The sequence below is a fragment of the Hyperolius riggenbachi genome, chromosome 1 (genome assembly GCF_040937935.1).
Source record: "Hyperolius riggenbachi isolate aHypRig1 chromosome 1, aHypRig1.pri, whole genome shotgun sequence".
NCBI lineage: Eukaryota > Metazoa > Chordata > Amphibia > Anura > Hyperoliidae > Hyperolius > Hyperolius riggenbachi.
In genome coordinates this window covers 145,665,810-145,692,576 of record NC_090646.1, presented here as the reverse complement: position 1 = coordinate 145,692,576, position 26,767 = coordinate 145,665,810, and the positions used below count along the sequence as shown (strand labels likewise).

General features: G+C 43.6%; 1 protein-coding gene across 15 annotated transcripts in view; it reads right to left on the bottom strand.

The window, feature by feature from the left end:
* Positions 1–26,767, bottom strand: part of SORBS2 (sorbin and SH3 domain containing 2) — a 403,972-nt gene that overhangs the window by 236,531 nt on the left and 140,674 nt on the right. For all 15 annotated transcript variants that reach the window (XM_068278687.1, XM_068278672.1, XM_068278679.1 and 12 more), the window contains one exon: positions 24,578–24,638. The gene's annotated coding sequence lies outside the window, so the exon portion shown is untranslated. The remainder of the gene's footprint in view (positions 1–24,577; positions 24,639–26,767) is intronic.

Genomic DNA, 26,767 nt, shown 5'->3' with positions numbered 1-26,767 from the left:
CGATTTTCATTATCTAAGAATGATCATAGAGAAAGGGTTTCCAATAAAAGAAAGAAGTACTGCAGTAGAAGAGGGAGAAGTTGTAAATATTAGTTTACTGATATTTTGCTACACTCCTCCCGTCACCCATTCTTACTTGAACCCTCCCTTCTAAGGCTTCAATTCATCAAGCATTACCGCATTCGGTAATGCTGAAAACAGCTGACTTAACGAAGCACTTTAGAAAATGTTAATTCATCAAAGCTGTTACCGAATGAGAAGCTGAAATGACACAGCAATGAGATAAATTACCGACATGTGCTCAACAAATGTTAATTCATCAAGGTTCCCACATTCGCTAACACATTCGGTGTTTATCTCAAGCTCTCCCCTGTCGTTACAGGCTTCGAAAGCCTTCTGTGTGAATGTTTTCATGATTAGCAGGAGCAGGCAGCCAATAGAAACAGCCCCTGTTCTCCTGCAAGGCAGTGAGCAGAGAGAACGGGTCAAAATATATCCCCAGATTCCCTTCGGTGGTGTAACCCTTTCAGGCCCTGTTTGATAATGCAAAGATGCTGGTGGTGAAATCACCAAGCATGGCATTTGTAATGTCTCCAGGAAGTTCATCTACGTTGTGGCAAATAAATAAAATGTTAAGAAAGACTGATCGACAGATTCAGAGCAGCAGAGGCAGTATAAATAACAGTAACTATAACACCTTTACATGTAAAGGGATGTCTGGATGCCTTCTATTGTTATCAGCTTGTAACAACACAGGGACATTCCAAGCTGCTCTGCACCACTCTGCTGTTATCGAAAAGCCTTTGATGAATTGAAGCCTAGTAGTTCGGTAACTTAAGGAACCTCTACCACACATGGGAAAATATTGATGAATTAGCACAGTGAAGTGTAAAATACCGAATGCGGTATTTTAAGGACTGGGGTTTTGTTATCGAACACCCTTTGATGAATTGAAGCCTAAGTGCCTAAACTGAACCCACCTAAAACCTAATCTTACTTCGCCCTCTAAGCACCCAAGCCAAACATCCCCACTTAATGCCTAACACTAACCCCCCCCCCCCCCCCCCGACCTCTAAAGGCCTACACTGAACCTCATAGTCCCATTGTCAAAATGACCGCTAGCAGTGGCGTAGTGGAGAGGGTGCAGAGGTAGCAACTGCAACGGGGCCCTTGGACCAAAGAGGCCTTTCCTCAACCGGACTATTAGCTCTTTATTGGCCCTCTGCTGGTAATAATCACTTCTATTATTATTATTGATTTATAAAGCGCCAACATAAGTAAGAAACAAGCATGGGGTACATAATAATACAGACAATGGTGTACACAAAAATACAAGATACATAAATAGTGACAAAATGCAAAGAATGATACAGAAACAAATTATAGAATTGGTAATGACAGTGATAAAATTAACATGATGAATAAAATGTATAATGGTTACCAAGACACAAAAGGGGGAGAGAGCCCTGCCCTTGCGAGCTTACAATTTAAAGGGAATGGGGGGACGAGGGGGGGGGGGGCAGGAGGAGGGGTAGTATGCAGCAAATATATAGAGGCTGTGTGTTTTACGATACCTAGTAGGAGTGCAATTTGGTCTTAGGACAAATGCAAGTGGCCTAAGGTAGCGCATATGCTTGTCGGAACAAGTGTGTTTTTAGAGAGGGTTTAAAGGCAACAAAGGTTGGCGAGTGACAGATGTGTTGTTGGAGGGCATTCCAGAGGAGGGGTGAAGCGCGTGCAAAGTCTTGTAAACGTTAATGTGAGGATTTGATTCTAGAGCAGGACAACAGAAGATCATGTGCCGATCTGAGATTGGGATTGGGTTTGTATCTGGAAATTAGTGAGGATATGTACCGGGGAGAGAGATTGTGGAGATCTTTGTAGGTTAGGGTTAGGAGTTTGAACTGAATCCTCTGGTTAATTTGCAGCCAGTGAAGAGCTTGACAAAGAGGGTCGGCAGAGGAAGCTCGAGAAGAAAGATGAATGAGACGAGCAGCTGAGTTCAGTACCGACTGGAGGTGGGCCAGTCTGTTACAAGGTAGTCCACAGAGTAGTATGTTGCAGTAGTCCAGATGAGAAATTATAAGAGCAAGTATTAACATTTTAGTTGCGTCTTGAGTGAGAAAAGGACAAATGCGAGATATGTTTTTGAGTTGGAGATGGCAGGAGCTGGTTATGGAGTGAACATGAGCAATAAAAAAGAGAGAGATGAGTCGAATATCCCCCCCAAGCACCTTGAACTGAAGTTATGGGAGTGTTATTAACATTTATTGTTACTTCAGGCAGGGAGGTGGACAGAGACGGTGGAAAAATTATTAGTTCAGTTTTACTCATATTAAGTTTTAGGAAGCGAAAGGACATGAAGGCGGATATAGCAGACAAGCAGTCAGGAACATGTTTAAGGAGGGAGTTAAGGTCTGGGGCAGAGAGGTACAGTTGTGTATCGTCTGCATAGAGGTGGTATTGAAACCCGAATGAGTTGATTAAATCACCAAGACCGTGCATGTACATGGAAAAGAGGAGAGGACCAAGGACAGAGCCTTGGGGAACCCCGACAGAAAGCATGAGGAGAAGAGATTTGATCTGAGTAGGAGACTGTAAAGGACCTTCCAGAGAGGTAGGAAGATAACCATGTGAGAGCAAGGCCCTTTATTCCTACATTTGAAAGTATTTGTAGTAGTAAGGTGTGGTCGACAGTATCAAATGCTGATGACAGGCCAAGAAGGATAAGTATGGAAAATTGACCTTTGGATATGGCTGTAAGAAGGTCATTGGCCACTTTGGTAAGGGCTGTTTCCATGGAGTGGTTAGAGCGAAAGCCAGACTGGAACTGATCAAGTAGGGAGTTAGCAGATAAATAATGGCTTAATTCTGCATGTATATGGCGTTCAAGTAGTTTGGATGCAAATGGGAGAAGGGACACTGGGCGGTAGTTGGCAAGTGTGGTAGGATCTAGAGAAGGTTTTTTAAGTAGTGGTGTCACAACAGCTTTTTTGAGTGGGGACGGAAAGATGCCAGTAGAGAGGGACAGGTTAAATAGCATTGTTAGTGCAGGCAAGAGAGATGAGTATAGCTGCGGAATGAAATGGGAGGGAATAGGATCCAAAGAACAGATGGTTAGATTAGCTTTGACAATTACAGAGGAGAGAGAGTGTTCAGAGAGTGGAGAGAAGGCAGTTAGAGAACAGTCAATGAGAGGTGTAAATGTGGGATTTGAGGGCTGCGTGGAGAATTCACTTCTGATTTTGTCAATTTTATCAGTGAAGTATGTTGCAAATTCTTCAGCTGATAAGCAAGATGAAGGAGGAGGGGGATGGAGAACGGAGTTGAAGGTGCTGGACAAGTGTTTTGGATTGTGTAAATGGGCGGATATTAGGGAAGAAAAATAGGACTTTATTTGCCACAGGGAGTGCATTTCTGAAGTTGTTCAAGGCAATTTTATAGGAGATGAAGTCCTCGCTTGTGTTACTTTTCCTCCAGCGCCGTTCAGCTGCTCTAGAGCATCTTTTTAACTGTTTAGTGGTTTTGGTCATCCAGGGTTGGCGACAGACACGGTGAGGGCGGGCATTGACGAGGGGGGGTGAAGTCATCCATGACTTTTGTAATGGAGCTGTTGTAGTGTATAGCAGCCGAGTCCGGGTCAGTGAAGGATTGTGTGAGGAGAGGTGCCAGGGCATCAGAGACAGATTGCAAGTCTAGATTGCGATAGTTTCTGCGAATATGTGAGCGTGCCTGTGCCAGGGTGGTAGGAAAAGAGGAGGAGAGAGAGAAGCTAAGTAGGTTATGGTCAGAGAGTGGTAGTGGATCATTAGTAAAGTCAGTGACAGAGCAGAGACGAGTGAAAACGAGGTCAAGCGTATGGCCATCCGTGTGGGTTGAGGTAGAGGACCACTGAGACAAGCCATAGGAGGAAGTGAGTGACAGAAGTTTTTTGGAGACGGTGTTGTCGGTGTCAATAGGAATGTTAAAACCACCCATGATGATGGTAGGGATGTCAGAGGATAGGAACTGGGGAAGCCAGGCAGATAAATGATCTAAGAAAACAGAAGCAGGGCCTGGAGGGCGGTAAATAACTGCAATTTGGAGGTTCAAGGGAGAGTATAGTCGAACTGCATGGACTTCAAAGGATGGCAGGGAGAGAGAGGAAATAGGAGTGAGAGGCTTGAAGGAGCATTTATCTGAGAGGAGAATGCCCACACCACCATGTTTATTCCCACTTCTAGGAGTGTGGCTAAAGTGGAAACCTCCATAGCAGAGGGCGGCAGGTGAGACTGTGTCAGAAGGGGTCAGCCAGGTTTCAGTGATCCCAAAGAATGTGAAAGCATTGGAAATGAAAAGATCATGGATAAAGGGCAGGTTGTTGTAGACTGAGCGGGCATTCCAGAGGGCAGCCGAGATAGGAGGGGGAGTAGGGGGGAGGAGTGGGATATTAATAAGGTTACAGTAAGAGGGAGGGAAATTTGATTTATTGCAAACAGTGTGATTAGCAGGGGTGGGTGGGGGTCCAGGGTTAGGTGAAATGTCCCCAGCAACAAGGAGGAGGAATAAGCAGATATAGCGGAGCAGAAGTTGCGATGTAGACTTATATTTAGACGTAGTGTGACATGGAAGGTGAGGTTGTAAGTACAAGAAAATCTCATGAGAGGCGAGCTGTGGAGTGGATAGGAGGGATGGTGAAATGTACAGCATATTGCTGACAGCAGGGGAATGTAGTGTGTGGAGAGATTTGAGGATGGCTGGGGAGAGAAGGCAGATAGTAAACACTAGGTTAAACATTTTTGCAACTAACCAGAGAAGCAGAGTTTTCTGTCAGTTCCTTCTGTTCTCTTCTGGTTCTATAAATGCTTTAGATGCTGGTAATCATTAACAAACTATTCCCCATCCCCTTCTTGCACCTCTGACACTGTAGTTGGCCTTGACTGGTTTTGGTGCGCCACATCATTTGTTATGTATAGAGTGCTGGGGGGAACAATATAAAACTTGCACCGGGGCCCATAGCTCCTTACTTATGCCACTGGTCGCTAGTTTGTCCAGCTGATCCCTGCGCCCAAATCACCTGACCCAGAAATAATGCACCCCTAGGGCTCCACACCAAGTGCATTAAGTATTGTGCACACAACTAACCCATCTCATGAACTTCCAGCCAAGTGCTCAAAATCTTATTAACGTTTGAGGAAAGTTCCTACTCAGGAACATCATCTAATAAAGGACCAACACCCAGTTTACAATTGGTCTTGTTTAACCCTCCTGGCGGTCTATTAAAAACCGCCAGGGGGCAGCGCAGCCGTTTTTTTGTAATTTTTTTTTTAAATCATGTAGCGAGCCTATTGAATGTTGACCATAAGGGGGTGACACTTGCAACTCTCGATGTGCAGAGTTTGTTTACCTCAATTTCACATGAGGAGGGAATGAGGTACATTGAGGAGTTATTGTTGGAAACCTCCATGGATAATTGTTTAATCTTTTACCTGCTTCATTGTTTGGAAATGGTGTTGGTGAACAATTATTTCAAGTTTGGCAATGAGTATTTTTTGCAGAAACAGGGCACGAGTATGGGATCACCGGTGGCCCCGTCATTCGCTAATCTGTTTATGTACAAGCTTGAACAGCAAATGTTTGTCAAAAATGCCAAATACTGTAATGAAATTATTGATTACTCCAGATTTGTTGACGACATCTTGATTGTGTGGCAGGGAGAGGTTGAGAAACTGCAACAAATGGTGAGTGAAGCTAACGCTGCACATTCAACCATTAAGTTCACCATGGAATACTCGGATAGAGTAATACAGTATTTGGATGTTTCCATCTCTGTATCACAGGAGGGGTTGCGTACAGATCTGTACACGAAGCCAACAGATCATAACAACCTGCTCCGAGTTGACAGCTTCCACAATCGTAATGTCATCAAGGCCATCCCGAAGGGACAGTTTTTAAGCGCTAGAAGGATAGCATCCACAGATGAGGGTTATCAGGCGGCCGCTGAGAAATTAATGTCCAAATTTGTTTCTAAGGGGTATGACCCTATGACTTTGGAGAAAGTGAGAACAGAGGTGGGCGGGATCAATAGAGAATCATTGTTGAAGGGGAAACCTAAAATTGATAAAATCTCTAAACAGATCCCGTTTGTTCAAACCTACTGTAACCAATCAGGGGCTGTCAGGCAAATTGTAAATAAATACTGGCCAGTGCTGCAACAAGATCCCACATATGGAGAAGTGTTTAAAGAGCTCCCCTTGTTTTCATTCAAAAGAGGGAAGACAATAAAGAACATGGTCAGCAGGGTAGATCTATCTGAATGATGTGTGGAGATGAGCAAGCTTACAAGGAAAAGGGGTACGTTTCCATGCCTGAACTGCAACTGCTGCAGCGCAATTATTAAAGGTGAGCATGTCACGCACCCATATTATGGGAAACAAATTAAAATTAAATCTATGTATACTTGCTGCAGTGAGTTTGTAGTTTATGCATTGAAATGCCCCTATGGGTTACTGTATGTGGGTAAGACCACAAGAGATGTGAAGACCAGAATACAGGAACACAGGTGCTCTATCCGAGGGTTTGACCCATCCAAACCGAGCAGCCATACACCAGTGGGAAGGAATTTCCATACCCGTGGTCATGGTGTGTCGCAACTCAAATGGATGGTGCTAGACCATGTACCCCCACTTACTAGAGGGGGAGATAGGGACAGATTGTTGCTACAGAAAGAGGCGAGATGGATGAGGAGGCTTGATTCAGTGAGCCCTAAGGGTTTAAATGATATGTTCAGCTTAAAATGCTTCTTGTGATGTTTAACACATATGAACATGTAGAAATTGCTGTATTCACTGCTGATGACTGTTTTCCAATGTGTTCTCTCCTCCAGGTCATGATGATTGTCATCGTGTGGTGGGCGGAGGAGAAAGGGAACATGTCGTATCCCTGGGTCTGTGAGTCGTTGCATAAATGACAAAAAATTGACTAATATGGCCCATACTACTACTTTTGCTTAGGCTTATGTATGCTTTGCTCATGTTTACCTCGGTGTTTAGCTGGGTAGACATTATATGTGTAGTGCCCAGTAAGTAATTGTTCTGGATTGATCCTGCGGGGTTAATCCGTATGACATCACTTTGGTCAGCTGACCAGAGGGTGTGTCCTGGAGAGTAGGGTGTGGTGCACTTTAGTGGTGGTAGTATATTAGAAGACTGTGTGTCAAGGTTGTATGTACACTTGAGGAAGGGGGTGACCCCGAAACATGTCGTGTTTGCAACTTTATCAATAAACGCAAGTTTATTTTCGCCAGTGGAGTGCCGATCTCGTATCTTTGTATTTGCAACTAATTGGTGGAGTGGTGAACCACGGAGTGTCTGAGCACCGGCGGACCAGGTGTGTGAAGCCTGGGTGGGTGAGGACCCCGGCATCCTGACTGTTTGATAGTGTAAACTTTAACATTAATTACATTAACCGTCACTGCAGAGTCACTGCTGCTAGTCATATAACACAAGCAGCAGAGCTGCATCTACCAGAAGTAATCATTTTCATCCCACAAGCTAAGAATTTCAGCATGAAAAACTAGCTGTTTTTCCAAGAGATCCTCTCTTATCTTGGCATGCCATTACTTCCGGGTAAGAAGTCTACCCCCAACACCCCACACAGATAACTACAAGTTAGAAAGCCCTTCTACTGAGCACATAATGTTAAAGAACAAGCTACACACATGCTAACCTAGAAATAAAAAACACATATGTAAGTAGATAAATACTACTTCTACTTACATAACAGATGTATTGTGCTATCCACGTTATGATTCCTGTGAATTTTATAAAGGAAAAGCAAAAAATCCTATTCTAGGCAGTGGCCATTTTGCCAAGCTAATGCTGACATCATATCCTCCCTGACTCTTGTTTTCCCCCCTCCCTTCTCTTGCTTATTGTGTATTAATTAGCTGCCCTCCTCAAATTTTCTTTTTTTTTTTTATTTACACATCCAATCACTGAGTCACCTCAGCCTTGCTTGTAAACACAAGTGATCAGCTAGGCAGGGAAATAAATGGAAGAGGAGGAATATATTATAGATAAAAAGAACTCCCAGCATTCAAAAGAACTCCCAGCATTCAACTTTTTGGCACTGTTTGGCACTAGGGCCAGTGCTCCTAAGGTATGTGATAACTCCAAACCATAACAGCAGAAAAAGTTTTGAATGCAGGATTAGCATCTTTATCACTTAATACACTCAGACCAGTTGCTGTTGAAATTTGATTTTTGTGGTGACAATACCGCTTTAAAGTTAGCCAATCGTGATTTCAAACAGAAATAAAAGGGCTACCACAACTATTTAAGTCAATGTATACAGAGACTGAAACATTGCTGTAATCTGCTGCTAACCTCCTCCATCATGCCAAGGTGTTTCCTTGATAGAGAACTGCAGAAGGGAGGGCAAGCACATACCAGGCTATTTCCCAGAAGCCACTGAGGGAGGTGATCAGTGCTTTCATGGTGTGGAGTCCAGCCTTCCCCTTCATAAAGTTGGGAACAGTTAAATCATCCAGTTTCTGTTACTTTCCTTCATTATCTACCTCTGGGACTAGCAGTAAAGCTGACCAGGTCCATGAAGGTGTCAGAACAAGAAGTGAGAGACAATATACCCAATGGAGACAAGTCCTGGAGACTTGGACTTCAAGGTTAACTGCATTTGCGTGCAAAATAATCAAAATCCACAGAAAAAGTCATAATGGTCAGATACAGGACTATTTTATTAAATCAGCACATTGGGCCCGATTTAATTCACTTTTTCTCCTAAGTTTCTCCTAGGTGATATTTTCACAGCTCATCAATAAAATGCCTTTCAAGCCACCAGCAAGAAAGAAAATACTCAGATTTGACGGTACTATTTCACCTACTTTTTGGTACTTTTTCAATTGCAGAAAGCTGAAAAGTTATTTCAAACAGAAGATGAAAGATGAAAATGATCTCCTAGGAGAAAACGTAGGAGAAAAAGTGAATTGGATCAGGTCCATTGTATCTAAAATGAGCTCACACTGAGCCATAGACAATTCCACTACCCACGGTTTTTTTTCTGGCAATGCCCTGATTTGGTACATGGCAAGAATCTTGGATGCCAGTGGAGTCTCTGCCTCCTGCAGTAATCAGTAGTAACCAATGGACGTGCAAAATGGTAGCCAGGGTTTCTGACGGTAGCGTCAGCAGGGAGCTGCGGTTTGACATGATCAGTGGCATAGCAATAGGGAGTGTAGAGGTTGCAACCGCAGCGGGTCCCTTGGACCAGAGGAGCCCTCCGTGAACCGCAGTATTAGCTTATTATTTGTCCTGTGCTGGTAATAATCACTTCTATAGTTGCTTTTAATAGTAGTAATCATTAAACTGTTCCCCATCCCCTTCTTGCACCTCCAACACTGTACTGTAAAATGTGCGCTGGGGCCCATAGCTCCTTAGCAGTGATTTAGCAATTAACCCACATACATATCTAGAACAGCTTGCTGCGTGCTCATTACATGCATGTGAACCTGTTTTCCCTATCAGGTCAGTTTATAGCCTATTCTTCAGTACAAGAGTTCCACCTGATAATTGCTTGAGCGGCAATGAGGATTTTAGCTCTGCAGAATAAAGTGGAAATAACAGTGAGATAACAGACGACATTCACCCTTCCAGACAAGCTGGCTGAGCAGTCCTCCAGATCACCTGTAATTATTAATCACCAGTAATGAGATTAACCTGGAGATCACAGCTAAATATTACATAACTGTGTGTCTTCCAGCTCACCGCCGAGGTCAGCTGCATAATGTCTGGCATTAGGAATCCAGCCCATGGAAAGAGTTGTAGGAAACAATTATCCCATCAGCTTTAAAAGCTTTAAATACCTGAGCGGTAATACATCAGTGCAGTGTGTGGCCATCCCAGGACCGCTCCTCTAGATCAGGGCAAGCAGAGGTTTCTGTGTCATATTAGTAAGTGCACCATTCATCCAGCGCATACATAAACGCTGTGCCAGCAGCATCTGGCAGCCTGAAGGATGGATCTGGTTTCACTTACCTTCCATTCTCCATCACTCTCAATTATCACACCAAGTCACTGTGTGCTAGAAACACTTACAAGGTTTAGTGACAGTAGAACGTCCTTATTAATAAAGAATGTAATTATTATGCTAAATAAGCCCACAGTGCCTCATGATCAATAAAACTCTAATAATGTGTCACAGATGTTTACTTCCTGGAAGCGATGTGTACTACCCTGGCTATCTTTGTGGGTTTTTACTGTGTCTTTTTCTGCTCCGTGCAAACTTGCCTCCAACTATAAATGGGTAGAAAAAGAATACCGCATATCAGATCTGATTCATATATCTGTTATTTGTGAGGTTAGATCCAATTACTGACATGGGAAGTGGTGTAGCTAAGGAACTTTGGGCCCCAGAGCATGTTTTACATTGGGCCCCCTAAGTATTCTGTACATAATTCATATGGCGCAAAATAACCTGCAGAGTACACCCACAGTATGAGAGGTGAAGGCAGTGGGAGGGGAACAGTTTTGTTAATAATCACAACTGTTCAAAGCATGCATAGAAGTGATCATTACCAGCACAGCCCCATTGAACAGCTAATACTGCGGCTGAGGGAGGACCCCTAGTGGTCTCCTCTGGTCCAAGGACCCGGGTGTGGTTGCAACCTCTGCACCCCCTATTGCTACACCACTGAACATGGGTGACGTGCACACAGTTTAGTTATGTAATGCTAATGCAGAGTCACTGTAAGCAATGGAAGGTTTGCCTGGTGGTATGTATGGGTTTGGCACAAGTGCTTTCAGTGTGGACACTGAGCATCAGCAAAGCAAATGCCGATACTAAGGTAGTTTGGGTATGTGATGCAGATTTTGGCGTTCTCTCCATCAATTGTCTAACCATAATTTATCCCCTTAGTGAAAAAGCCCCTTGCTAAGGCCTTACTCCAACTCTACTTAACTGCATAAAATACCTGACTAAAGGGTAACCCTAACATGTACCCCTAAAGCTAAAATTTATTACCTCCCTACAATTCACATCATTCGAGGCCCACACCATCCGCCTCTACCACCCCCTGCCATTGTTGCGGTCTTATACCGCCCTCTGGGCTCCACCCCACAATTTCTCTATGACCTTGCCTCCTGACTCCCTCACATCCTCTCCCCTGACTTCCCCATCATCCTCGGGGATTTCAATATTACCATCGATGAAGCCCAGAACTCCGTTGTGACCCGGCTACTCACCATTGCCAACTCACTTGGCCTAGTACAATACACCAACACCCCCACTCACACTGCAGGTCACACTCTCGACCTTCTATTCAATAAATCCACCACCATTGCAGACATTGACATCGTACCCTTTCCACCCTCAGACCATCACCTTCTCACCTTCAACCTCCTCACGGAAGGCACCTCCAAACTACCCGCCCACCCACCTTGTCGATGGCAGCGAGACCTATGCAAGCTCAACCCTAGCGTCCTTGCTGACCCCTCCATGCCCTCTCCTCCACTCTCCCCACCCTAACCTGTCCTAATCTTGCTGCAGCTCAGTATCACCAAACTCTCTCATCAGCCCTAGAGAAAGATGTTCCACCAATATTCCGCTGCAACCGACCCCCTAACCCCAAGCCCTGGTGCACTACCCATACTCGCAACCTCCAGTAGAAAACACACACCACTGAACAGAAATGGTGGAAAACTAGACTTAACCAGGATTTCTTACAGTACAAGACTAACCTGCTGCAGTTCCACACTGCCCTTTCTCATGCGAAGCAGGAATACTTTACCAAGCTCATCGGAGCACAAGCTTCGAACCCCCTGCGTCTTTTGCCACTTTCAACTCCCTGCTTAAACCCACCCCCCCCCCCACCCTCTGTCTCCTCCCTCTCTGCCACAGATTTAGCCACCCACTTCCCCAACAAAATTGTCTCTATCCGTCAGGAAATATCCAATATCCAATCTTCACCTCCCACCCCCTCCCAACCAGCTCCTCCTCCACCTTATCCTCCCCTCACCTCCTTCACTCCTACTACCACCGAGTAAGTCAACCACCTACTGCAGACTTCCCATACCACTACTTCCCCCCCTTGACCCCATCCCTTCTGATTTACTCCAGCCTCACTTCACGGAATTGGCCCTAGTCCTCACTACCCTGTTTAACCTCTCCCTATCCACAGGCACCTTCCCCTCAGACTTCAAGCAGGCCACTGTACTACCCCTGTTCAAGACACCCTCCGTCGACCCCTCGCTACCCTCCAACTACCGCCCAATCTCCCTCCTCCCCTTTGCCTCAAAGCTCCTTGAGCGTCTGGTTCACAAACGCCTGACCCACTACCTCATTGCCAACTCACTGCTAGACCCACTGCAATCTGGATTTCGGCCTGCCCACTGAACCGAAACTGCTCTCACCAAAGTGGTCAATGACCTTGCCTTAGCTAAAGCTGAAGGTAAATACTCCATTCTCCTCCTCTTTGACCTTTCAGCAGCTTTTGACACAGTAGATCATCCCCTACTACTCCAGTCCATGGGCATTCACGATCTCGCCCTGACCTGGCTTTCATCCTACCTCTCCAACCGCTCCTTCACTACCGCCTTCAATGAGTCCTCGTCCACCCCCAACCACCTCCCGGTGGGAGTCCCCCAAGGCTCGGTCCTTGGCCCCTACTGTTCACCCTATACACATCCTCCATTGGCAAGGTTATCTCCTCCATGGGTTTTAACTATCATCTGTATGCAGATGACGCCCAGATCTACCTCCACACCACTGACATATCCACCACTACCATGGACAAGGTCTCCTCCTGCCTATCAGCCATCTCCTCCTGGATGTAAGCTAGGTTCCTGAAACTAAATCTAGACAAAATGGAATTTATGATCTTCCCACCCTGGCCATCCATTAACCTCCCAGATGTGCATGTCACTGTTAACCACACTACCATTTGCCCTACCTCTCAAGCCCGCTGTCTGGGTGTCACCCTGGACTCCGCACTCTCCTTCACTCCCCACATCCAAAACCTCAAAAAGTCCTGCAACTTCCACCTTCGTAACATCTGTAAGATTCGCCCTTTCCTGACCTCGGCCACCACCAAACTCCTCATCCATGCCCTCTTAATTTCCCGCCTCGACTACTGCAAAGCCATTCTGTCTGGTCTCCCTATGACCCGAATAGCCCCACTGCATCATGAATGCGGCAGCAAGGATTATCCACTGCTCCCATCGCTCCACCACGGCGGATCCCCTCCTTGAATCCCTCTACTGGCTTCCTATCCAGTCCAGAATTAGATTCAAGATACTGTGTCTGACCTACAAATCTGTCCACAAAACCTGTCCGACCTACATTTCCAATCTTATTCAAAGGTACACACCTAGCCGCTCACTCCGCTCTTCCAATGAACTTCGCCTGACCGTCCCCCGCATCATCCAGTCCCATGCACACCTCCAGGACTTCTCAAGAGCTGCTCCAACACTATGGAACTCCCTACCTCCACCCATTAGGGCAGCCCCCTCCAACATCTTCAAGAAGGCCCCCAAAACTCATCTTTTTACTCTGGCCTACTACCCCTCACAAGTGCTCTAAACCCAACACTGAACTCTTGTCCCCTACCTTTCGTGTCCTTACCTCTCCCTCTAGATTGTAAGCCTTTGGGCAAGGTCCTCCTCCTTTTGTGTCCCACCTGATCATGCACCTCCATTACTGTGAACCCATGCTATGCATCTCAAAAACCACTTAAGGACCAGCTAACGCCCATAGGCGTCAGCAAGTCTTAAGTGGGTTACCATGGAAACGGCCGCTCGATCGAGCGGCCTTTCCATGTCAGTTCACGGAGGGTGTCTCCGTGAACAGCCGGAGAGCCGCCGATCGCGGCTCACCAGCAAAATGTAAACACGCGGGGAAGAAATCCCCGATGTTTACATCATATGGCGCTGCTGCGCGGCAGCGTCGTAGAGCAGATCGGCGATCCCCGGCCTCTGATTGGCTGGTGATCGCCGTCATTTGATAGGCTGAAGCCTATCCTACAATGCGCAGGACGGATATCCGTCCTGCGCTGCTCACAGGGGGAGGGAGAGGGAGGGAGAGAGCGCCGAAAACGCTGCGGAGAGGGGCTTTGAAGAGGCCCCCCCCCCGCAAAGCGCAGCAAGCCGGCGGCGATCAGACCCCCCCCAGGAGGAGATCCCCCTAGTGGGGAAAAAAGGGGGTAAGTCTGATGGCCCTGGCTATTTCCTGATCGGTGCTGCGGGCTGGAGAGTCCACGCAGCACCGATCAGAAGAAAATCCCCTGGTCCTTATGAACCTAACTTGCCTAATCTCCATGCTCCCATCTAGTGACTAAGCATAACCTTGTACTCATACTGTGCTGCATGATCTGGTCTTTCTTGTATTCCTGTATTGTCATTTTGTTGTATGTCACCCCTAACTATTGTCTGTAACCTAAACTAAATTAATGTCCAGCACTGCTTAAAATGTTTGCGCTTTATAAATACAATAAATAATAAATAAAGATACTTTGGTATGCATGTGTCAAATTCCCCAGGACTGTATTGATTTTCTTCACTGCTTGGAAGAAAGAAAGGTAACCAACCTTGCCACATTCAACACGCGGCCCCAAAACAACTGATTTTTTTTTTTACACTCCTACTTGCATATTACTATGAAGATGAATGTAAAAAGTAATCACTACACCGTTTCGTGCCATTTTACACATTATCCTAACTTGTATAGAATTGGGTTGAAAAACAAAATCCACCTTATGCAATACCTCAAGAGAAGTACTTTTATAAATTGACTTATATTACCTGCTTTTTATCACACGGAATACATGCATGACTACAATTGCAGGACTCTCTTCTGAATTTTTTTTCGTTTTTTTTTTTTTGTGGTTTGCTTTTATTTTTTCAGATTTTTTTGAATTTTTATTGATAGATCTTAGTTTTGCAGCCCCTCTGCAGTCCAGTTTTTTTTAGCAGTATTGTCAGACTGCTCATGTGTGTGTGTGCATGAGAGGTGTGTTTACCCGTTGTCCATGCATATGGAAATCTAACTGATCTCTTCGATTAAGGTTCATACACACCTACCAAGTATCTGTCTAACTATCTTCCAAACTTGTCTGTTAAGCCCCATTCAGCTCAACAGCGCTCTTTTATACAGCACAACTGTCAAACAGCTTTTGTTGGTAGACAAGTTGAAACAACTAAAAAAGTATTTTGCTATTGTTCAAAAAGCTGGTAAGACTGATAAGAAGTTAATCCAACAGTTGGATTGACTTCTTATCAGTCTTATCAGCTGTTTGAACAATAGCAAAATACTTTTTTTTAGTTGTTTCAACTTGTTTCACAACAAAAGTTGTATGGGGCTTAACAGATAAGTTTGGCCGATAGTTGGTAGGTGTGTATGAACCTTTACACTATACTAGTATGTCAATACTACCCTACTATTGCATACTACATTTGATGTTATTCATAATTGTATTCTTATTCTTATGATTGCATAATTGTTCTGTTTATATAATAAACTGAGATTTTATTACAATCTCCCAGCACTATTAACATTTGATACTGTATTACTTCTGCACTCATAGTGGACTGAGTGGGTAAGTCCCACTTCCTTGATAAAGCAGCAGAGTTACAAACATCAGATATACAATGTCACTTAGCACCACCTATATATCTTATTAACAGACTACTTTTATACATTTGTTTCTAAACTTAACTGCCGAGACCAAACAGAAACCGGATTTCTTCAGATCAAATCACAGACAGGGCAGCATTCACTAAGCATTACCGCATTCGGTACTGCTGAAAACAGCTGATTTTACCGATACCCTTCCCAAATTTCATTCAACTAAACCTGTTAACGCACTGAAAAAAAGAATTACCGACTAGTGAGGTAAAATTACTGACGCAATAATTGCCTCAGGAAGTGTTAAGAAATTGCAATTCACAAAGAATTACGCATTTGTTAAACCGGGCAAAAGGGTTCAGTATCTTCCACCAGCTTTTACCAGCCAATAACTCGCTCTCCCCATGCTGTCTCTGTGCGGTAGACTTGACAGACAACCTTTAGGGAGAGCCAAGCAGCCAATAAAGAGAGCCACACAGCCCTGCTACTCAATCTGTTTTGATGTGAAATTATTTTACCGACCTGCCTTTAGTGAATGCTGCCCATAGACTATGGGCAGCATTCACTAAAGGCAGGTCGGTAAAATAATTGGGCCATAGTATGTAGCAATGAACACAATTCATTTCAGCTGTAAGAGAACAATCTACTATCGGAGCTTTGTTGAAGACTTGAATTTCTGCAGATTGTTCTACTGATATGATTAGTAGTATAATTTCTATGCTTGGTCGCTGTGGGTCAAACATCATTATTTCCTCACAAAGTACTAGATTTTTCTCCCATTTAATTAGATATGACTAAATGCATATTCTGCTAGTAAGTAGAACATAATAATGAAGAAAAAGTGGTTGCGGTTGGCTCCCTGTAGCATACTTTTTGCCCATTTAGAGATTATATTGAAAATGATGCAAGAATTATCCAGCTACAGAACTATGAAATTTAATCAGAACAAGAAAATCAGCTTGTTACTTGTCAGGTGAATCGGGGGTTGGAAAATGTATAAAGCGTATCCATGACAACGTTGATGGCAGGCCAAGTTCGTCTTCACAAGCATATGTCTAATATAATCCTAAAAAAAAAACACGTGTACAGTTCCTTGAATACACAGGTATTGATAGCTCGGTGAAACCCCAAAAGGGATAGGGGAGCACAAGTCTGAAGAGTTAAAGAAAAACAGGAACAATGGAAATCAGACTCTGCATCTACTTCACCGTTAATAGCTTTATTCAAAAATAGAAAAACACTGTATACACACTAACAAATCACTTTAAAACCATAAAAACTGCTCTCAATGATGACAAATTTGCACAGCCGGCTCGGCTCACACGACTTAACACACTTCATACACGCCAATCACACCTGGGATCCCAATGCAATACTGCTAGATTTCCTGAAACTGAGTGCCATAGCATACATTCGATATTAACTAGAGAAAGATGCTGTATACAACAGATTAACCACTGCCATAGTAGGAGTAAGTCCAGGCCAAGTCACTAATGCAACACTATTATTTTCACAGTACATCCAGCATTTGCATATATGTGCAGATATCAGCAATCACAGTCACAGGATGCCGCCTCACTGAGGCTCTCACCACTCAGAGGTTTTGTCCATGGCTGTTAGTCCTTCTGCTACTGTAGATCAATATTGCTGAATTGCAAGTGCACTTGCCATGTGGTTGCTTGCTCGCATAGTAGGATATAGCACTATTGGAGTCCCTCCAGTGTAGGTATTAGTCACCGTAGACGTGTGCACACGTGACCCAGTAGTAACAAAGTACTATCCACAGTATCCTTCTCGTCTACCGCCTTCCATAGCGCCAGGCTCCGTTGTAGGCTTCTCCAGGATTTGTGGACCGTGGGTGCTGGGAGTAGTACACCTTTCACCACGCGTATCGGCCGCTTCCGGCCTTAATCATGTGATACAAGCGGCCGATACGCGTGGTGAAAGGTGTACTTCTTCCAGTACACACGGGCCACAAATACTGGAGAAGCCTACAACTGAGCCTGGCGCTGGCTGACCGTATGGAAGACGGTAGACAAGAAGGATACTGTGGATAGTACTTTGTTACTATTTTTGTACTTTGTTTCTATTTTTGAATAACGCTATTAACGGTGAAGTAGATGCAGAGTCTGATTTCCATTGTTCTGCAGAGAAGTGCTTACAGCAATGGTAAGGACTAACGGCAATCGGGCTAATCAATGCTGGAGATGATAAAAACTACAGAAAAGTAAGGTAGCAGTATTGCAAGAGACTAGCAATCATTCAGCAATGCACCTCATAAAATGACAGCTGGAGTCTAACTGGTTCCAGAATGACACCTTACTGTGCATTTTTTTTAAGATTTTATCTAACCAGCTATATCAGTTTCAGGAGACTTCATGAAACCAAAACAGACAATGCAGACAATCACATCAGATTAGAAATATTGTTTCCGTTTGCGCAACAACCTTTTTTCTTGTTTTTTCCAACATGAAACACAGACAAATAACTTCCAGTTAAGGATATAGAGTTGAGTTTCGGTTATCTGGAACTCAACTAACCAGCAGTCTAAACCTATCAGCACAAATCATCAGCAGTGCCCTCAGTGGTGAAGGCCAACTTCCTCAGCTGTTTGTGGGCTCCTCTGTGTTTAGACTGGGTTCCACGGCTCCCCAAATGTTAATATACTTTCAGTTACTGCATTTTAAAATGTAATACAGAGTTTATAGTATGTACAGTATATAGAGTGGGGCATAGTAGGATACATGTAAAATTGGCGCCGGGAGACTTGGGCGCAGGATACAGCCGGTATATGGCTGATCCTGCTGCTGCACAAGTCCCGGCCGTGTTAAATACTATTCCCCCTCCAGGCCGCCATGGATGGTGGGGAATGAAATAATTGGTCTTCCAGCAATTGCTGGAAGCCGAATTATTGTGTTTTAAAAGTAACTTCAGCTCCATCTTCTGACGGTGCCGGAGTTACTCTGTGTGCGCTGCTATAGCCGTAGTTCCTATTACAGCCTATGGTGGCGGCGGCTGTGCCCAAATCTTCCTGCGCTGTAATGAAAGCGCTCGGCATAGTACTGCATTAGCTTGGCCTATTTTAACATTGAGTCTCAAGCAACCAGAAAGCACACTTATCCAACATCAGCCGATCCCTGTTGGTACCGAATAACTGAGACTCTACTGTAAAGGAAATCCTTAATTCCACAGTTCTCTTGTCATGGAAATAAAGCTCCCTCAATCCATTCTTGGTCATCATCCTATTTGTATTCTAGGATCTAGATTGCCGCCATATCTATGGCTTTCCTCTCTAGACGGCTTTAAATGTGTGCAGTAATATGTGCATGAATTTTGGGTTCCAATATTCTGGTGCCACTTGACATGGGATATCTGAGTTCATACAGAAATGACAGCATAAGAAAAAGATGTGTCTGCTCAGGACATTGCTCGCAGCTGACCACCTTACCTAGTATAATAACCAAAACCCAAACCCTAGCCTATCCCATCTCAAGTCCTTTAGCTTGATGTGACCCAAATGAGGATTGAAAATGGTTGCTGCCAGGTTGTAGACACATTTTTGTAAAGAAAGTTCAGGTCTGTGGGAACACTTACAATCTCCAATGATTTCAGCACTGCACAATTTTAGTAAAATAGGGCCATGTTTTTCAAATGTACTCATCACTAAATGGGTGTGTAGTACTGGAGAAGTGGCGAGGTGGGTCTTAGGGCTAATTTCACAGTTGTAGCAATGCGACCCTCTTGCTGCAGGAGAGCCCAGGTCAAGATTACCGCGCCACACCACATCCTCTTGCATATTACCCTGCGGCTGAGTGCGCCAACAGAGTACTATGCGTAGAACTTCCGCTCAGTGATGATAAGAAGTGACAATCACTGGATTACTGTCATTCAGCGAATGTGTGTTTAAACTTACTACGTCATCAATGCTCCACTATGCAGATCATGCGGCAATGCACTGTAGAGTTTGTGGCGTGCTTGAGGCAATTTTGCTATTTCCAGCACACTGCATGGCATTGCAATGGTGTGAAAGTCTCCAAAGACATACATTGCCCTCACGATGAGCTGCAGCAAGGGAGAGTAGTGGGGCACATGGTGAAGCATGTAGTGTGAAACGATTTTATTTATTGATCGAATTTGTAGGGGTGACATACATCAGCAATAAGACAATACAGGAATACATGCAATCCAGATCCCGCAGCACAGTAGGAGTAAAAGGTAATGCTTAGTCAGTCACTGGATGGGAGCATGGAGATTAGGCAAGTTGAGTTCACACAAAGGCATAGCATGGGTGCACAGTAATGGAGGTGCATGAACAGGTAGGAGACATAAGTAGTAAGACCCTGCCCGAAGGCTTACAATCTAGAGGGAGAGGTAGGGACAGGAAAGGTAGGGGGACTAGAGTTCAGCTGCGGGTTTAGAGCGCTAGTGAGGGGGGTAGGCCTGAGTGAAAAGGTGAGTTTTGGGGGCCTTCTTGAAGATGTTGGAGGGGGAAAGCCCTATGGGGGTAGGTAGAGAGTTCCATAGTGTTGGAGCAGCTCTTGAGAAGTCCTGGAGGTGTGAAAGGGATTGGTTAATGGGGGGGGGGGCAGTCAAGTGAAGTTCATTGGAGGAGTGGAGTGAGTAGCTTGGTGTGTACCTCTGAGTAAGATCGGAAATGTAGGTTGGGCAGGTTTTGTGGACAGATTTTTAGGCCACAGTATCTTGAATCTGATTCTGGATTGGATAGTAGCCTAATAGTTTCCCTCTTACCGATTCACATTATTTGGCACAGGTAAATCTGTCATACAAGTCTAGGAACTATAAGATATAAGCAGATTTCAGTTTTGGTCTTTCAGATCTTAAAACTAAAAAAAAAAAACAACCACAAACACACTCGAAAGAGATCATCTTAATGTGAATGATTATCCTCTATTTGTATTCAGAGCCTCCAGTGTCCTCGTACTGCAATTGTAGATTTTCTCACTTCTTTTGCTTTTCTGCTTCATTTGCCACATACGCTGAAAGTGGTCTCCTCTGTTACAAAATCCCATAAAATTTACTTTAATTGCATTTGGGGTCTCCGTAGATTGAAATGTCTAAGTTAAATACAGGTTGCAGTTTATTGCAGTCAAACAGGACAGACTGTGAACATGGCACACTTGGCTGTAAATTGTTATCTGGCATCAGACCAAGCTTTTGCATTATTTAATCTGATAGTGTGATTTGTGATCAGACCATCACAACAGATATTAAATATTAAACAGCAAAAATAAAAGCTGTTATCTCAGGCCTACTTAACTTGTTAAGTGCTGCTCCTGGAATACACATTAGGTTTCTGTTAACCACAACAAGCAAAATATATACTTGTTGCTGAAGCGTACACTGCGGCAGAAGCACTGACAATGTTTGCTTCGCATCCTTAGCTGATGCAGAACATGCAGCCTCCAGCTCTGAGCCTGCTGCTGCACGATTAGAAACACTTGTGTCAAGTATACAAGAAAGCAATAACAAAGCTTATCTCAATTTAATTCATATATCACACTCAAAATGCAGGGAAAGAGGCTACTTTACTCTGATATGACAAATAATGACTCCTAGGCAGGTAGAAGCCCCTTCCAGATTAGTACTTACATTGTTGTGTCATATTAAAAAAACAAGAACTCCACGACCGTTATCCAGTAATCTACAAATGGGCAATCGACCCGATTCTCATTTTATACATACGGCCATCATCACCAAAGAATAGAGAGATAACCATAAAATGATGATCACATAAAAGTGGAAATCTCTAATTAAATGTGTCAATTGTACTGACGATTTGCATAAGTATTGACACTCTTCTGACAATCAGGATGATCACAAGGTTTATAAATAGGCTCTTAACACATTAAACACCTAATGCGTTACAGTGCTTGTCCTAAATAAAGCTTATCTACTGTCATTAAAATCATTGCTTAGCCCCAATGCCATGGAAACAGGCTTCCGATAGGACTGTTTATGTTGGTTGCTTGTACTAATCCAGGTGATTACTAAAGTCCTTATATAGTGGACAAGTACAGTAGTTACAGGCAGCACCCAACCATCTAGATGCGACGTGCTTTTGGTCGTTGTCCCTCTGTCTCCAGGAACAGCAAGCAGAAACTCCAAAAGAAGAGACCCAGCACCGTCTTAAAGCGTATTATAAGCTCTTTTATTAATTTAAAGCATCAAAAAGACAAAAAGGAGACTCCTCTCTTTCTCAAGCTGACAAGCCCTCTGAATACATAAGACACAATCGGCTTTAAATAGTACTTGCTCCACTAGGGAGCAAATCAAAATGGTCTGGACGCCCTGTCATTAACCAATCAGGCTAAGTTCCTGCTTGTAGGCCCTCCCATCTGGTGGAGGACCTGATGGGGAACTACATCTATTTATATACTCCAATCATTTTAAAATGGCCACTGGAGGGCCGACCAATAAGGGTAGAGCATGCTCTGAATAAGAAAAACGTCATTCAACCGCCACGCGGAAATCCGCATTTGAGGCGGACGCCAGTCTGGGAGGGTGAGATGCGATTATTGTCTTTGTTGCAATGTTCGGTGTCTGGCCGCTGCTGTGGGTGGCCGCCAGACACCTAGTGCTAGTTTTTTCCTTTTTCATTCTTTTCATTCAGATTTCTCTTATTATATATTGTTGACACTCATCCCTATTAAGGGTTAGGAGCATGTACATTTTTTAGTCTAAAAAGATAAGTTCAATGCGTGACCGGTATAGGCGATTGGATTGGAACGTCTATGTCTTAGACGATTTACGCTTCCGGGTTTTTACGCGTACGTTTTTACGCATACGCATTGAATTTAACCACATGCAGATTTTCAATGCGGATTTCCGCGTGGCGGTTGAATGACGTTTTTCCTATTCAGAACATGCTCTACCCTTATTGGTCGGCCCTCCAGTGGCCATTTTAAAATGATTGGAGTATATAAATAGATTTAGTTCCCCATCAAGTCCTCCACCAGATGGGAGGGCCTACAAGCAGGAACTTAGCCTGATTGGTTGATGACAGGGTGTCCAGACCATTTTGATTGGCTCCCTAGTGGCTCCCTAGTGGAGCAAGTACTATTTAAAGCCGATTGTGTCTTATGTATTCAGAGGGCTTGTCAGCATGAGAAAGAGAGGAGTCTCCTCTCGAAATGTCGCACAGACTTGCCTTTTTTGTCTTTTTGATGCTTTAAATTAATAAAAGAGCTTATAATACACTTGAAGACGGTGCTGGGTCTCTTCTCTTGGAGTTTCTAAAGTCCTTATATTGTGAGAAACTACTGTGAGGGCAAAGAAGAAGAGGAGAGCGGAAAAAAAAAAAGGATTGGCACATGACAGTTTTCAAACTGCAACAAAAAAAAACAACAACACATCCCTGGAGGACTATATAATGTCACTAAGGGCCCGTTCACACCTGAGCGGGAATCGCAAGATTCCCGCTCACGGCAAACCGCTAGCGGTTCTGCAAGAACCGCCACACAATGTAGAGAGTGGCAGTGTTCTCACTGCCGCGGTTGCGGTTAGAGATAACCGCAACCGCGCAGCATGCAGCGGTTTGCCGGCGACGAGCGTTCCACGATTTGCGATCGTGATTAGTGTGCACAGCACGCTAATCGCGATCGCTCCAAAACCGCCGCTAATCGCGGGAAAATCACTCTCGCAAGGTTCTGAGATTTTAAGTGTGAACAGGCCCTTGGAGGGACTCACAATCTACTCCCTACCATAGTCATTGGCCTCAGTTCACCAAGCACTACCGCATTTGGTAATGCTGAAGACAGCTGATTTACCGTTCACCTTCCAAATTTCTATTCACTAAACCAATTACCACAGAGAAATTAAAATGACCGACTAGTGAGGTAAATTACAGGCTTGAGCGGTAAATACCTCAGGAAATGTCAAGATATTGCATTTCACAAAGATTAACACATTTGGTAAATCAAGCAAAAAATAGTGTTCAGTATTTCTTCTCCAGCTCTGACCAACCGATAACTCACTCTCCAATGCTTTCTCCATGTGGTAACATTAACAGGTAGCCAATAGGAAGACTCTGAAGGGATGTCGGGGATGCATTAGACAGAAAACCCAGACTTAGGCCTCTTGCACACTGCAAGTGATTCAGATTCAGATTCCGCTTTTTAATCAGTTTTTACATCCGATTCAGATTCCGATTTGCAGGGTGCAGGGAGCAAACTGCAAATCGGAATCTGAATCCGATGTAAAAACTGATTAAAAAGCGGAATCTGAATCCGAATCACTTGCAGTGTGCAAGAGGCCTCATACATACAGCTTCCTGCCTCACCGCTGACCTGCTCTATGGCCGGTAAGTGCCACTTACGAAGCAGGGCTTAGTGAATTGAAGCATGTTTGTTCACTACATTACTGAACTTCTACCTCTGCTTTATATGGCTATATGTTATACATGGAATACATCTGAGGTTATCCATTCCAACACAGTACCTCTAACACGGTCAACGCATGGAGACATTTGGACGAAATGATAATAAGCCTAAACGTTTCTCTCTTACCGATTTACATTAATTGGTAAAGGAGTCTTTCATATAAGTCTAGGAACTGCGAGACATAGGCAGGTTTCAATTTTGGCTTTTCAGAGCAAAACAAAACAAAAAAAAAAAAAAAGCTTTTACTGAACTGCCTTTAGTGAATTGAGGGCATGGTTTATGTCTTTATTATAGCCTGAGCTCATTTTTCAACTTTGCTGCCCACAAAGTATGTACAAGCCTGCTCACCATAATCCTCCCACTGCTTTATATGGCTATATGTTATACATGGAATACATCCTAAGCAATCAATTTTAAGATAACTGGAAAACAATCTAAAGCTATTCTTTGATTGCTTTTAAAAATTATCAGTATAGAAGTGACCATTATTAGAATCCACAAGAGAAAGTCAAAGACCACTGAACTACAACATACAACAATGTCAGTTTTGAAGTGGTTGGACTTACTTGAGTTTGTCACACACTTGAACAGGAGACTCGCTCTTCTGTTGAAACACCAGGGTCACCACTAAAATAAAAAGCAGATCATGATTAAAATATGTTTTTATTTCATAAATGTTCTTGTACTTTGCTTAAATTATTGTAAATATTAATAGGAACAGGGGATGAAGAACACAATGGAAAAAAGTATATTTAACAGTTACCTTTTTTTTTTTTTTTTTTTGCTACAGAAATATAGAACTAATGCAGCAATAAAGAATCACAGCTAGCATTTGCAGTGTTCTCCCCAGGCTTTTTTAGCCAGGCGCTCCATCCGGCTAGTTTTGGTTAGCACCCAGCTGTTATCAGCTCATCTCCTCCTATGCGTTAAAGGAATATTATCGATTAAAACGACTTTTTTTTAATACTCTATATTAGTGTACACATTACCACTAGTGCTAGGGGCACTTTATTTATTCACCCAGGTCTCTCTCTCGCTATCCCTGCTTAAAAATTCATTTCTCACACAGCTCATAGTAGTTTGGGTCACCCTGAGCTGCTTGGTTACTCTGTCACACAGCTCACAAATATATTTCACTGTGTCACTCACAGCATGCAGCAGACATGAGGAGAAATAGGCTGATCTGAGGTGGTAACAGGTAACTAAATGAGCTGGAATATTGCTGAAATATAACTAGCTATACCATGAGTCTGTGTTTACACTCAGACTGGCTGCCTGCTTGAGGCGATTCACTCCAGGCTGCATCCACTTTACAAGCTGCTGAGAGGGGCAGACCACTGTCTACAATTACTAGTATCTTTATCAGTAAAGAGAAGCAAAGATAATAAACACACATTGCTAGAATCGTTAAAGGAGAACTGTAGTGAGAGGTATATGGAGGCTGCCATATGTATTTCCTTTTAAGCAATAGCAGTTGCCTGGCTACCCTGCTGTTCATCTGCCTCTAATACTTTTAGCCATAGACCCTGAACAAGCATGCAGCAGATCAGGTGTTTCTGACATTTTAGACAGATGACAAGAATAGCTGCATGCTTGTTTCTGGTGTGATTCACACTACTGCAGGCAAATAGCTCAGCAGGGCTGCCAGTCAACTGGTATTACTTAAAAGGAAAGCAATATGGCAGCCTCCATATACCTCTCACTACAGTTCTCCTTTAACCCCTTACCACCATATCAATAAGATTCTTTCAGCAAGGTGATAATTAAACTATAAACTGAGGAGTTGATAGCAACTCCCCTTTGCAGAGACATGGTCTAGCCCTCTGGGAGCTCAGTATTAGATACATTTTGTATCCAACACTGACGCCAAAACTGCCAGAGGATTTTACAGCTGAGAGGAACAGCTGTGTGAGGAATCTAATTGCTCCTAGTACTTGCCCTAATGTGTGCTACAACATACAGCATTTAAATATAAATGCATACATCGATAGTATTCCTTTAAGCAGAGTTGCACACAGAAGTACCGGCCCTGTATTCTCTCATCTTGCCCCACCCGGCTACATTTTCATGCCACCCGGCTACTTTTTCATGCCACCCGGCTGGAAAAGATTTCTGGGGAGAACACTGCATTTGATACAATCTGTAAGACAACGTAAAGTATGGGCCAGCATACAGCAAATCATAATAGCAATAATGTTTAAAGTTGTAATACAGAATGACAAGATTCTGCAGATATCCTCTATGAATGTCTATTACATGTCGGCGTCTCTTCCTCCTAGAACTTCTCTGTCTCTTTATTTATTTATTTGTTGTATTTATAAAGCGCCAACATATTACGCAGCGCTGAATATGTGCCCAAAAGAAGCTTAAAAGATTTTTCCATGATATTCACATCGCTTTGCCTAGCTATTGTCCACTGCTGCATGCACATGACCTGTCCAGTCACTTTTATTGCCTTTTTATTCAGAACTGTGCCAGCATAAATTCATTTGTTACAGTCAATTATAACAAGAACTTTTCTAAGTAAGAATCTATTTTAACTAGAAAGTTTAGTTTCTCAGTTATTCGATTACACGGTTTTGGGTGAAAATAGTGTATAGAGACACACAAGTGCCTCTGTCCTGTTTGACGTCTAAGCCTTTATATTCAGATATTTCAAGTAGGAACCAAACTAAAAACACAAAACAAAGAAACAAACAAATCTTTGACCATATCGCACCCACATCATTATGAATACAAAAGTACAACAATACTAC